The 10556-nt window shown below is 60.0% G+C and overlaps 1 long non-coding RNA gene across 2 annotated transcripts; it reads left to right on the top strand.

Moving 5' to 3' along the window:
* Positions 1-572: 572 nt before the first annotated feature.
* On the top strand, positions 573-7528 carry LOC140696278 (uncharacterized). Of its 2 annotated transcripts, none has more exons than XR_012072424.1 (3): positions 573-2062; positions 7027-7110; positions 7376-7528. It is a non-coding gene; the product is annotated as an uncharacterized lncRNA (long non-coding RNA). The 2 variants fall into 2 exon arrangements; XR_012072425.1 differs by lacking the exon at positions 573-2062 and adding an exon at positions 5262-5340.
* Positions 7529-10556: the final 3028 nt, after the last annotated feature.

Genomic DNA, 10556 nt, shown 5'->3' with positions numbered 1-10556 from the left:
TCTGTCCCATGGCCTTCCGGTTCCCTCGTGTCCTCGCTCTCTGACACCTGCTCTGTGACCTGACCCTGAGGTCAGCTTCTGCAGTATTCAGGCTCTTGGGGTCACGAGTCACAGAAACCCAACTTGAGTTGTCGTCTCGCCTTCCTGGCAAATCCAGCAGCTGATGGAGCGGGCACGGCTGGAGCTGGGGCTCAAGCAGGGGGCTAGTTCTTTCCAGGTCCCCCCTCCTGTCTCCTTCCCTTCTCTCCGTCGCGATGGGGGCACACTCTGTTGGTCACACAGGTGTCTCCACCTGGTTGCCAAGGTGGCCGCTGGAGCCCCAGGGCTGGGTTCTTACGGCTTGCGATCCAGAAGAAAGACAGAGACATTCTGGCAGAGTCCAAATATTAACTCTCGTGGAAGGGTCCAGACGGGCCGTGCTTGACTCACACGTACACGCTGGGCTGGTGTGGTCCACGGGCCCCGGGGGGCTGGTCACGGGCCCCAGGGGGCCGGCGTGGGTGACCCACGCCTCTGCTGAGGGAACGGCTGGCCCACCGCCGAGGGTTCCTCCGCGTAGGCTGTCTGGCTTCACCATTTTGTAGGCATTTTCGCCCTGAGAAAGTTTTTCACTCCAAGTTCATGAACCACCATATTAACGACAATTGTACCAACAGCTGCTGAAGTTTGTCCAGGAAGCACTTTCTGAAGCTAATTCCACTAAGCCAGTGCCGTTCTTGGATCAGCTTCTACGCAGCGCAGTTAACCAGATTGTTCGCCTCTTCCTGCTCAGTGACGATTTGATTCATCCATTCTTGTGGGGTTTTTGGGTTTTCGTTTTTGTTTTTTCACGATGTCTAATTTCAACAACTGTGTCTGCTGCTAATGAGCACTCTTTTGTGGCCGTTACATCCACAAAGCCAAAATTCTCGGGTAATTTGCACAGATCTAAATTTTGTTAAGAATTTTTAAAATTCTTCTGTCAGTCTAAATCCCTCCGAATTTAACGTGTATTTTTACATACTGTCAGTTTCATTTTCTGTTCATTGTTTCTACCAACTCTCATTTTCCCTGGTTCAATTTCATAGTTTTCAATGTTCAAATTTTTATTTATAGCAACTTCTGTTGTCTGCAGCTTCGGTTTTTGTTGGCTTTATCTTGTGTTATGTATACAGTGATGTTAATTTTGAGTTGGGAGAAAATCCAGTAGTTTATATTTCTTAGGTAGTCCTAAAAAAATGGCACGTAATTACCCTTGGCTAATTGTTCTTGTCAATGACTGGTCTCCTTTATGGCTAACCCTGTCCTTCCATAAGTCTATAATTACTTGATGAACTGTGAGAAACCTTTGGCAGAGCAAACGGTTTGCCACAGGGTCAGATGTCTCCAGATAAATGCGGCAAAGTCACAGCAATCTCTTAGTGCTTCCAGAGCCAAGTGGGGCCGGTGTGGGGGAGCCATTCCCCGAGAGAAGCTGGGTGCCGCTCCTGCGAGAGAGGTGGTGGGGAAAACGCTTGGAAATCAAGTGAAACACGTCGCGGTCTTGTCCATCCACCTCTCGGCAGCTCTCCTGCCCTCAGGGCTTTGCTGTTTTCATCCGGTGAACGCCCACAGCGCCCCGTCCACTGAGGCCCCGGTCTGCTGGTTTCCCGGGGTCGTTATGACGGCACTTCACACGTGGAGGACAGGAGTGAGCCAACCCCCCTTCTCTGCCGGGAACCGGCCCTGCCTAGGCCACCGGTACTGAAAGTTCCTCTCCGCCCGCAGAGCCCAGGCTCCCCTTGCCTGCTCGGGCCCTCAGGCCGCTGACCACAGCTGGAGAAGAGGCAGACGCTGTCCCCCGGGGCCCAGGCAGCAGGGGCTCCAAGCCCAGCGGTCGCCCCGGGAAGCACGGAACCACCGGCCGCCTCCCCTGTTCTTCGCAGGGAGGCTCCCCTCTCCGCCCCAGCACCTCACGCCTCACCTGCCCCACTGTCTGCAGAGGCCCGGCTCCTCCCTCTCTGAGCAGACAGCGGTCAGGCGGGGTGGCGGGAGGCCCCGGGAGCCGCACCTGTGGCTGCACTTCATCTCCTTCTGGGTAAAGGTCAGCCCCTCCCTGTGTCCTGGGCCTCGCTCTGGCTCGGCGAGGAGCAGCCCCGGTGATCGGCACTCCTCCGTGCGTGTCGTCCCCGCCCTTGCACGGGGCCGGCCTCCTGGGGCCCCCTCTGACCCGCTATCTCCAGGCTCTGACCCCTGGGCCCCGCCCTCCCCCCCCCGCCCTCTGACCTCTCCTCTCCCCTGGCCTCACCACTGCTAAGGAGGCCTCCTCTTGTGCCCATGCCATCTGGATGAGGACTTCCTGCCTCTCTGCTCTAAACCCGCCACCCTCCAGCCAGCCCCAGCGTTCCCAGCCTCAGCCTCGGATCCCACCTTTTCACCTCAGGTGGGGCCCCACCTGCTCCCGCCTGGGGCTGCTTCCTGCTGGGCTGACGATGGCGTGTGCCCACCAGGCCCGCCCCGCCCAGCCCGGCCGAGTCCTGCAGTCAGGACCACCGCTTCCTGGTCCAACAGCGCCCTCAGGTGGCCGGCCACCCAGCTCCAAGGAGAGCGAGGAGGGAGGGGTGTTGTGGCTCGAATTCAGCTGGCCTTGCCTCGGGCCAGCCCTTCTGCGGCTGCTGCCGCTTTGGGAGAAGGTCCGCAGGCAGGTGGCCGCATCCTCCCTCCCCTGGAGACGGTGCGGCCACATCAGACAGGTGCAGGGGGCGGGGCAGGCAGGCGAGAGAGGTTGGTCCATCCTTTCCAGCTGCCTCCGATGACCCCGGGCCCTGACTGCGCGCTGGCCCCAGAGCTCCAGGCCTGCCCGGCCCTCGTCAAGCGCCGGTGTCGGGTGAACACTCAGCCCTGTGACCGAGCATCACTACCTTGCCTGTCTTCATGTTGCGGGTAACAACAGTCCACACCCTGGCAGCTGGCAGCTCGAGTGAGCTGATGCCTGCGAGGCACGTCCCGCAGAGGCCAGCATGGTCCCTCCGTTTCGTCCCGTTGTCATCATTCACGTGTCGCAGGCCGGCTGTTAGATTCGGGCTGGAGAAAACACTGACACATGTGTCTTCTCCCTTCTGAACACCACGCGCCGTCGGGCCTCTCTGTTCCTTCTCCGTCAGGGCCTGGGACTGAAGCGGTGCTGCAGCGCAGATGCGCCCCTGTCAGCAGGTGTCTCACCTGTCCCGGCTGCCACCCGGTCAGCAGGTGTCACCTGTCCTGGCTCCCCCTGCCCTCGGCCACAGCCCTCCCTCCCCATCCTCGTTTGGGACACCAAACTCTGCACAGGTCAGCATCTTGGTCCCTCCCTGAGGCTTCTCTAAGGTGACACGGTCAGGCCTCCACTCTCCTGGTCACTCCCCGGAAGGGTCCCGAGCTGCCTGTCGGACACTTGCTGGGATGCTGCGACCCCACCCTGGTGCAGCCGCATGTCCACGCTGTCACCACCTTTACCAGCTCCCCCTGGTTACCTGGGGGCACCTCCTTCTTGTACCCGCTCCTCGTAGTTTGATCATGGACCCAAGCCCACCGGGTCTGAGCCCCGTTTGCTCCAGGCTGGAGACGGATCTAAAGCCCCAGGCTCCTAGTTTCAGGGTGTAGATGATCTAGAACACAGAAAATGGTCATTTCAACACAAGGACAGAGACCTAGCAGAGGTGCGGTCAGACCCAGGCCTGGACTGGAAGCTGAGCGTTGGAGGAAGAGGAGAAGTGAGCCAAGGAAAGGACTGGGCAAGGAGCGACTTCCTGGGCTGCAGGAGGACGGGGGAGGGCGGGGGAGGGGTCGTGGGGAAGGCGGCTGCTCCAGGAGGGCCAGTCAGACCTGCTTTGGGTGGGGTTTCTCTTCCAAAAAAAATCGGAACAACCAAAAGAGCCTGGGAGGGTTCGGGGTGGTCTGGCTGCCTCCCGGACTCAGAGTGGCCGTCCCGTGAGCTGTGAGTGGGGCCACGTCCCACCGGCGTGTCCCGCAGCGGCCTTGGGGAGGTCCTAACACACTTCTGAGGATGGGCCCAAAAGGAGGCCGGGGTCCCCGACTGGGGCCAAGGCCGGTGTCCCTGACCAGGGCCTGATTCACAGCTGCGACGCACGTCACTCGGGTCAAGGAGGCGGTGGCTGCAGGGGCCGCACCCGTGCCCCTCGCACACCCGAGCCCGCCTTGCTGGGGGCGGGGGCGGGGGCGGTGCTGCTGCACGTGGGCCCCCTCCGCAGCCCTGTGCCCGCGGCAGCGCTGTGGGTCCCATCCCCGTGCCACATACGCGGGGGCCTGCGGGGAGGGTTGTGGTGGATTGTCCTCTCACGCTGGATTTCAAATTAGGTTTTTTTTTATTATAACTGGAAGTGGAAAATAACACCCCTGCGGAGCGGCGCTCGCTAACCTGCCACGAGGATAAATCTGTGGGCTCGTGGTTTGTTTCTCCGCTGTTTGGTTGTCATGGCGACCAGCCGCAGTAACTAATAAGTTTGTTTTGGGAATTCTAGTGCCGGTTTGCCAAATGCTCTTTCTACGGCGAAGGCTTGGGCTGTTACAGTTCTCGCTGAGGACGGTTAACTTGGACCCAGTGTCCTGAAAGCTCTGAAAACAGCCAGAGCCCCTTCCACCAACAGGAAGTGTGAGGAGGCGCGCCCGCTGCAAACACCTGTGGAGTGACGGTGCCTGGGGAAGCCTCGGACAGGGGAGCTGTCACTCCAGCTCCCTGGAACGCGGCCAGTGCAGGACCGTCTCTGTGACACAGACCCAGGCCAGGCGCCCCTCCCGGCTGCCGGACAGAGGGTAGCCCTCTCACCACTGGGACAGCGCGTCCCACTTGGGCCCACGTCCCTCCCATCGGATGCCCGAGAGGGCCCGGCTGAGATGCCGGGGCGGGGCTGACCGTGGAGAGGGAAGTAGCTCGAGGTCTGACGAGGAGGCCAGTGCAGCATCTGGTGTTCAAATCTCCGAGGGCCCACTCGTGAGACGTAGGGGGCTCAGTCACAAGGCCCGTGGGCCCACGCCTGCCCAGTCAAGACGCTCTGGGCCTGAGGGTCCCTGTCAAAGGAGCAACTTCCTTATCCCCGGTGTGGGTGCTCCCGGGCCCGAGGATGCTCTGCTTCCTCCCCGTCCCATCCTTTGCTAGTTCCCGTTAACCCGTCCTGTGTGGATGCCGCCTGCTGGGCCGGGTGCCCGCAGACAGGTCCCTGTCGTGCTGTCCCCGTCTCTGCTCGGTCCTGTCAGACTCTCACCCAGGAGCCTGGGGACGGCGTCCAAGATGCACTTGAAGGAAAGTGGTTCTCACGTGGCCGAGCCCGTCCACAGGCTCCAGCTTCCCAGGAGGGGTCTGGAAGGGGAAAGCAGCCCCCTCAGGTAGAGCCACCACATACCCATAGCCCTCACTGCACCGCTGGTGGTCCCCGATGCTGAGATTCCACAGATGGCAACACGGGCTCCCCAGTGAGGGACTGTCCTGCAGGCGGGAACCCCCACTGCCGAGGCCATCGTCTGTGGCTCTGAGTGTGGGGACTAATGAGCTAGTCCAGCGGACCCAGTGAGCACCTGCCACGTGCTCAGCACTGTCCTAAGAGCTGGTAAAACCGGGGCAGGTGGCCACATCCTGCTCCAGGGAGTCCAGACCCCGGTGAGGACGTACAAGCGAGTGAATGGTCAACACAGGATTCCAGCTCATCGGGGCCAGGAAGGAGGCGGTCTGCAGGGGCTGGCGGTGATGGGGGCCAGGGGAGGCTCTGAAAAGCTGGCCAGACAAGGCGGGGGCTTCCAGGCAGAGACCTGCATCAAGTGCGTCAGGTGCGGGTGCTTTTAAAGCGCTCGCTCGGAGCCGGGATGAAAGCACAGAATAGGTGCTCAGAAAGCAGTGCTGTTAGTCGGTGGGAAGGATGCTCCGTGGGGCCTGGTGGCCGAGGAATGGGACACCTGCCTCTCAGGAAAGGCAGGGGCTCCTCCAGCAGCTGTGGGGGTGCCTGCCACCCCTGCCTTCCTGTGAGGGTGACCTCGGCCCTCAGCTAAACAGGAGAGAAAAGGACACGCAGGGCACCCGGGTGACTCTCTGACATGAGGGTGAGGCAAGGCCAGTTTGGTTTCAAGAGTTTGAAGCTCTTCAGATGCGTTTGGAAACTTGCTTAGGACAGTTACTCTGTTCCCACAAACTCTGGCCTTGGGCACCTCACCCACAGTCTCTGTGCCTCAGTTCCCTCAGCTGTTCAGGTGGGTTGGTGGGAGCTCCTCCCACATAGAAAACTGTGACTATTCAAGGAGGTAACATGGACAGGGCACTGAGAGCACAGCCTGGTGCTTGGCAGTGCTCGTGACGTTAATAGCTGCATCAGCTACCGCTCGCTGTGTAACAAGTCACCCCAGAATGGAGAGGCTTAAAATAACAACCGTTTTATTATCCCCCACCGTTCATGTGGATGAGGCTTTTAGGCACGTACAGCTGGGATGACCTGTCTCCACTCCACTACATTGGGGGCCTTGGCTGAGAAGACTTGGGGGTCTTCAAGCTGAGTCCATAGCGGGTGGGACAGTCCTCGTAGACACTCCCCTTTGAGAAGCGTGTGGGAGGGACACAGAAGCAGCCCCTGGTCTACATGGTTCTGAAATCCAGGCAGGCATAGATGCCAGTTTCTTGGTTACACTCAGTCCTGCAGGGAGGAGGGGCAGCATCACAGCCTGGGGACGTGGGAGGACATGGAACTTCACGGCGTGGCAGTGGGGAAGGGCTGGACATGGAGGGAGGCTGAGGCATTCAGGATTCTCTCATTCATCCATTCATTCAACAAACCTGTGGAGATCCTGAGTGGTTGATGAATGGGTGAAAGTCAGGGCCACGAAGAGCCAGGGGGCAGAGGGGGTGGCTAAACCAGGTCACCAGGAGTTTTCATGTCAGGAGAAGAAGTTGGGACCCAAGGGCATGGGAGCCACCTTGGGTTTGGGGTGGGGTGGGTCCAGCACAGACTCATCTTTCAGGAAAGTCCTCCTTGCAGCTGGAGAGGGGGAGGAAGGGGGGGGAGCACTGACCACCCCTTCACCTTCTAGGAGCCCAGGCTCAGTGAGGACCACCGACTCACCCAGCAGTGAACGCAGCCATGTCCAGCCCTGCCCAGCCCCATCGCGACCCTGGTGAGCAGAGGAGGCTTGGAGGACAGGTGACCCCCTGGGTGGTCTGGTGGCCCCACGAGACTGGCTTTTGCAGGAGGCCTAACTGAAGGTGGGGAGGGGGCAGACGCTAGGATTGGGAGGAGGGGAGGCTTTGGCATTTGGTGGCTAAGAGATACAGGAGGGGCTGGGAAGGGAGAGGAGCCCTGTGTGTCCCAAGTGAGTCTTCACAGTGGGGCCACTGGCCAAGGGAGGGAAGGGGCGGGAATGAGAAAGAATTTGTTTGCAGGACGAATGGTGACCTCAGGTTTGGGCAAGCAGAGGGTGAAGTCAGACGGAGAACAGAAGTGGGCGTGGCTGTATCTGTGGGTCTCCCTGAAGGACTTGGCGACCGTGCTGAAGAGTTTACACTGACTTTCCAACCAGTAAAAGTCTCCGCAATTGCCCGCTCTCCTGTTTTATTCTGGGGGCGGGGGTGGGGGCGGGGGCAGTACAAATGGTAGTATCATACGATGATGAGCTTAAAAGAAGCATGATGACTCTTATTTTGGTACGTAATTACTTCTGGAAGTTTTACAGCGGGGCGTGTGCGTGGGTGTGTGCGTGTGTACTTGGAATGGAATTTGCTTCTGCTTTCAGTGTGATTTCTGGAAGTGACTTATATGAATATTTGTAATTATTCCAGACAAGGGAACTGATAGCAGCAGAACAGAAACATTTCATCACTAAAGAGCGTCTTTTTCTTTGAACAGCACCGCTGCGGACCAGGCGCACATGCAGAGAGCCGCGCCCCGTGTGGTGCGGTGGGGAGGCGGCGAGGGTGGGGCCCACGATGGAACGAGGCCCTTATCAGAAAAGGCAGAAAGATCTCTCTCTCTCTCTTTCCCCCTAAAGCACCACAGAGTAGACACAAGTGCCGAGACAGGAGCCAGTCTGTTGAAGGCCATGACACTTGCAGGTTGTGTCCGTGATTTCACAAATGCAGAGAAACAAGCAGGGCGAACCCAAGGAGCCCGGGCTCGTGGGCAGTTTGGGGCCGCGGCGAACGGCCCTGCGAGCCGCACCACACAGCCGTGCGGCCTGGACGCCCGCAGTCAGGCGGGCGCACTCGGTAAAAGAAAGTACAAAAAGGGTCAGAACGGAGTCTGTCCACACAGTGCTGAGTGTCAGGGGTAAACGGACCCTGAAACCGTCTGCTCTGCCTCCTTCACCTTCTAGGAGCCCAGGCTCGGTGAGGACCACCGACTCACCCAGCAGCGACCCAGCCCCGTCCCGACCTGGTGAGCAGAGGAGGCTCGGGGGACCGGGTGGCCCCCGGGGGCTGCTGGTGACCCCACAAGACTGGGTGCATTTCAGTCGCAGGGCGATACAGGGGAGGTGCCTTTAACAGCAGTGACTGGACTCATGGGACCCGGGGCAACAGGGGTGGGGAAGACACGCCGCGATTGTGACATGGAAGCGCCTTTCTGTCTAGAGGAGAAAATCCATTTACAGCTCGCTTCTGCCCGGAATGCCGCATCCCTGCCAGCAGGTCTGAGAAAAGTCTTTGCTTTTCCAAGTCCGCGAGCGCCTCACTTTTCCTGACATCAGAGGTTCCTGATTCCAGTTCAAAGCACCCGCGGACGCCAGCTCTCCTTGGTGCTGAGCCCGAGCAGGCGACGCGGCTGGCGCGCGGCCCGCCGGCCCTTCCGCGGTCTGGTCCGAGGGCCTGAGCGTGCGTCTCTGCGCCGAGGCCCGTGGAGAGTTCCGGGCTCCCTGTGACCCGCAGGTGCTTCCCGCCGGCCTGGGTTCCTGGCCGTCCTGGGGAGAGAAGACAGGAGGGGTGGGCGGGACGTCGCCGCCCTGCTGGCCTGGTTCTGGGGCTCCCGCTGGGCCCTGGTTCCCGTGGAGCCAGGCTGGCTTCCAGGCACCTGAGGCGACAGGGGAAGTGCAGCCCCTTCTCTGAGAAGGTCCCGTCCTTACGGGCAGGAGGGCAGGGCTGCGGGGGGCCAGCGGGCGCCCTTCTCCCTGAAGTGAGCTGAGGTCACACGGGGCCTGCCGTCCGCCCTCGGCCTCTGAGGGAGGTGACGCCCGCTTTTGCCGACTTCACAATTATTTACTACCTCCTGTATTTGCAGAAAGCCTTCTAGGGCTTCCTGTGCAGGAGCTTGGCTGCCTTGGGTGGTGACAAAGATTCTTGGCTCCACCAAACTTCAGTCAGGCTCCAGAACCTTCTCCTGGGCCCATCTGTGCACTTTCCTGTAAAATCCGTTTGAGTAAGGACTCTGTGCCATCAGTGTCACCCACCCCCTGCCCCCGCCCTGCGTACCTGGACACCCTCCATATCTGCCTGGGGTCCCCCCCAGGTGATGTCTGGCCACCCTGCCTGCCTTTGGCAAGGGTCCTCTCAGGTGGGTTTAGCCAGAACCCCTCACCCCTGATGTTTCCTCATATAATTTTCCATCCACCGACCCTCGCCCCGCTTCCTGGCTGTGCCCCCTACGTGTCCAGGCTGTGTTCGGAGCTGGGTTCAGGTCTCTGTGGAGGGCTCCCCCCATACGGCAGCAGTCCTGCGTAACATCTGTCTTTACAGCTCTAACTACTGGCTTTTCTTTGAAATGGCTGCAGCTATTCTGAGCGACAGGTCAGAGGTCGTCCCATCTCAGATATAAAAGCACAGAGTCCGCGTGTCTGCGGGGTCAGAGCTGGACCACAACCGGGTGCCTGGCCCAGGCCCCTGTGCCAGGGCTTCGAGTGCAGGCACGGTCCCGGGGAGGTCCTTCAGGGAGGGGACATCCCGGCTGAGCCACGAGCCCGGGTGGGACGTGGTCACAGGAGGAGAGAAGGGAAGGAGGGCAGAGGGGCAGGCGGGGGAGGGGGGTGGGGCAAGGCCGATTTAATGAGGACCAGCGTGGGCTGCCGACACCCCCTCGGGCCCTCTCAGGAGAAGAGCTCCCCATCACAGCCTTGCTCTCCGTGTGGCCCGGGACCCCCGAGGACAAAGTCGTCACCGGACCCTTGTTCTCTCTGTGTGGTCCGTGAGCAGCAACGTCGGCCTCACCTGGGCGCCTGTAAGAAACGCAGACTCGCAGGCCGAATCCAACATCCTGAATCAGGGTTTCCATTTTCACAAGGCCCCGGGGCCCTGAGCGCCCCAGAGTCTGACAAGCCCCGCCCCAGGTCCCATGGGAGAGTTAGGGAGCATTCACAGCCTGACGGCTTCTCCAGCAGCCCTGCTCGACACCTGACCAGCTAACTCCTATTAAACCCTTAAGTTCATCTGAGCTCTATTTGGGTTTAAAACACGTTTGCTCTATTCACTTGTTTTACATAATTGCAGAGGACACCGATGCAAGGTGACCTGACACTCAACGAGGGAAAAGGTTTTCCAGCGGAACGTACTTTGTCTGCTTCCCAGGCAGCTGTCAGGGTACCAGGCCCCGCGCTCCTGACCATGTCCACGTTAGACCACCTTACTTTCACAGCTCAAG

Source organism: Vicugna pacos, chromosome 5 (assembly GCF_048564905.1).
Source record: "Vicugna pacos chromosome 5, VicPac4, whole genome shotgun sequence".
Taxonomy (NCBI): Eukaryota; Metazoa; Chordata; class Mammalia; order Artiodactyla; family Camelidae; genus Vicugna; species Vicugna pacos.
This window is presented reverse-complemented; position numbering and strand designations above follow the sequence as displayed.